Below are 3,690 nucleotides of genomic sequence, written 5' to 3'. Positions count from 1 at the left end.
TGAGATGCTGTCAACCATCTCAATGTTCAACAACCACCATGATAGTTAAATAAAATTTATTCCTTTGCAGTAGGGAAAAATTGGCTTTTCGCAAAAACTGTAACCATAGAGCTTTCCACCAGCCATATATGCATGTAGTATAGCATTATTATGTTCATTATTCTCCATGTGTTACATTGCCAGCATATTCCATGTGCTGACCCGTTTTCGGGCTGCAACGTTTCATGTTGCAGACTTTTCAGACGACGAGTAAGGTGCCTTAGGTCGTGGTCTTATACTCAGTGATGCCGTTGGAGTTGATGGACTCACTTATCTTCCAAGTCTTCCGCTGTTATCGTATTTAGATGGCCTTAAGCCATATTTATCATACTTATTCTCTTTGGAGATATTCGATGTAATAAGTGTGTGATTGCTACTCTGTTATAAATCCTCCATTTGTACTGTGCGTGTCAGCATTACTGATCCAGGGATGACACTGGTGCACAGCAGCACAGACTATTTGAGGTCTGGTCGCTACAAAGGTGGTATCAGAGCACACGCTGACTGTAGGACACGACCACTAAGCTTAAGCCCTAGAACACTTCTCTCTTCTCATTTCTGACCCCTCTCCTCTTTCTACTCTTTTAGGAATGGCGGATGCAAGGAGCAAGTTCATGCAACCAGATGAAGACACGCCTTTTGGACGACACTTGAAGGAAGTCACTAAGTACTTGAACATAGGAATACCAAGCATCACCGGAACCTACAACGCCACATTACCCGAAGAGGAGAGCTGGAAGATCCAAGTTCACATTCCAGGAAGGACGTTTGTGCCAGTTACTGAACCCATAAGATTGGTTTTCGAAGCACCAACCTGGAGTTTAGGGAAGAGCATGGCCGCCCACATCGCTATGGGACGCATTGGAGAAGTCTACCACCAGGAGCTTAAGGATAAAATTTATCAGATTTGTGGATGCCGAGACGCGCAATGGGAGATGATCAGAACCAAGAAGGATGGATCAATTGCAGCTTTCATCCAGGAGCAAAACCAACACATTCGTCGCCAGGAGAACCAGATGTGCTCAGACAAGGAAGAACTGAAGAAGGCATTGACGAAGATCAAAGAACTGGAGGAAGAACTCAAGGATACACGCGAGGATTATTTGGAGGAAATCGTCGCATTAGTAGGGAAGAATGAGGACCTGGAGAAGAAGATCGGAGTATTCATGGGAAATCCAGTGCCAAAAGCAAAAGATGAAGAATGCACTTGCCCGGATAACTACATCATCATCGACGACACCGACTCGGAACCAAGTGAAGATGACTATGTTGATGAAGCTGGAGCAGACATCATGGAGTCTTCAACTGATTAGAATTTCTAGTAGACCACCAAATCAGTAGTAGTTTTCCCCCAATTTAATAGTATTGTTCGAGCACTTTGTAACGCTAGTTAGATCGATTGTATGCTTTGTTTGAATTGATTGAGTGATATTGATTGTATTTGTCTCATGAGCATATGGGTAGTGTTTTCCCTCTAGACCTCATTCTATTCTTAACTCTCATCTTTTCTAACCCATCAGATGCCTCCGAGACGCGACACCGGATTTGTTTTCCCACCGGAGATCACCCAGTTGATTCAGCAACAGAATGCCCTGATGCAAGTGTTAGTGCAGAACCAAGGCAACAACAACAACAACGACGACGACAACCCACCACCACCACTACCTGTTGATCACTTAGCCCGTTTCTTAAGACTAAACCCGCCGGTGTTTTCCAGTAGCACCGAGACGATTGTTGCAGATGATTTGCTCCGCAAAGTTGGAAGGGAGTTGACCACTGCAGGATGCACAGATGCGGAAAGAGTGCGTTTTGCCGCACATCAGCTTGATGAACCCGCAGCATCATGGTGGGAGAATTATACCGCCACACACCCTATTGACACTGTCACATGGGACCAGTTTCAGCAAGCTTTCCGTACAGCCCATGTTTCAGCAGGAGCTATGGCTATGAAGAAGCGTGAGTTTCGCAACCTACGCCAAGGAGGACGCACCGTAGGCCAGTATGTGGAGGATTTCAGTAAGTTAGCACGTTATGCACCAGATGACGTTGCTACAGATGCAGCCAAGCAGGAGAAATTTTTGGAAGGACTGAATGATGAACTGAGTATGCAGTTGATGGTAGCAACCTTCAACAACTACCAGGAATTGGTAGATAGAGCTCTCATGATTGAAGGGAAGCAACAGCAGATTGAAAACCGTAAGAGGAAGTATGGACAAGGGAAGTATAACTCTGGAGCTCAACAGAAACCACGATTTGCCCCGAAACCGGGAGGACAGTTTGTCGGAGTAATTGGATACGGGTATCCCGAAGACGGCGAGACAATATTTCGAGACATCGGGGCTAGCAAAGCCCCTCAGTCCGACTGCCCGGCCGCTCCTGCCGGCTCCCCGTCCAACTGCTCCACCCGGCCGGCTGCCAGCTGACCGACTGCACCGACTAGCCGGCTGCCGACTGCAGTCCGACCCAGCATCGACAAGACCCCGACGAGACGGCCATACCGCGGACAAGACAACCGTACCGCAACACCATCATGTATAGTGTCACTTGTCCCCTGGCACTATTCATGAAGTGACCTAGGGGACAAGCATGACATGCACCATGCCTTGCTCCCATACCTCCACAGCTTAGATGCAAAGCTACCCTCTCCTATAAAAGGAGACACACATCCATCCATCCAGGGATGGACTCACTTACACACTCACACAAGCAAGCTAGCTAGCAAGAGAGCTAGCTAGCCATCCATCCACTCTCACGCACACACACGGCCATGAGTATGGCCGGCCACTAGCATGCCCTATATGCATATACCAAATCAGATGCACTTGGCACTGATCTCAGATACAGCTCCAGGAGCAACCTTGTACCAGATATATTACAGATACACGGACATGCAGGAGTAGGGGTATTATTTCTTCGGAGAGCCCCGAACCTGGGTAAACTAGCGCGTGATACTCGCATACCCGCTCCCGGTCCTATCAGCAGCAGTCTTACACTCACACAAAGCCCTTGTGGCATCTGTCGATTCACACCCCCCCGTGAGAATACCACGACAGTTGGCGCCCATCGTGGGGCGGTACTACTACTATGCTACCACGCTGCTGCTGGTTTCGCAATCCAGGCGGGACCATTCTCGCCATCACCGCCGCGGCGTCGTGCCGTCCCTCCGACAGCGGTCGAGGGCTCGATATCGACGCACCCTCGGAATGGCCGCGAGGGGCGGCACGTCCTCGCCGTCGGCCTCGCCTTCGCCGTCACCGCCGCGGCGTCGCGCCGTTTCTCCGGTAGCGCTCGGGGGCTCGACTCCGACCCACCCCCGGAGCGGCCGCGCGGGACGGCGCGTCCTCGCCGTCGGCCTCGCCTTCGTCACCGTCACCGCGGCGCCGACTGCGTCGCCGCCATCCCGGCCTCCCATGTGCCCCGCGCCTCGTCTCGCTCCGGCGTGTGCGTCGGCACCTCCCCGCGCCGGATGACGCCCCAGCCGTGCGCCCGCGCACGTCCCCGTGTCTGCGCACTGGCTCCGCGTCCCGCGCCGTCCGGCTTGCCGCTACCGTTTCCTACGCGCCGGCTCCGCGGTTCGGCCCAGCTCTCAGCAGCGCCCCGGGGCTCCGCGCCCCCGCCACCTACACCACGCCCAGCCCGGCCCGCCGGGTG

Source organism: Triticum aestivum, chromosome 4D (assembly GCF_018294505.1).
Source record: "Triticum aestivum cultivar Chinese Spring chromosome 4D, IWGSC CS RefSeq v2.1, whole genome shotgun sequence".
Taxonomy (NCBI): Eukaryota; Viridiplantae; Streptophyta; class Magnoliopsida; order Poales; family Poaceae; genus Triticum; species Triticum aestivum.
This window is presented reverse-complemented; position numbering follows the sequence as displayed.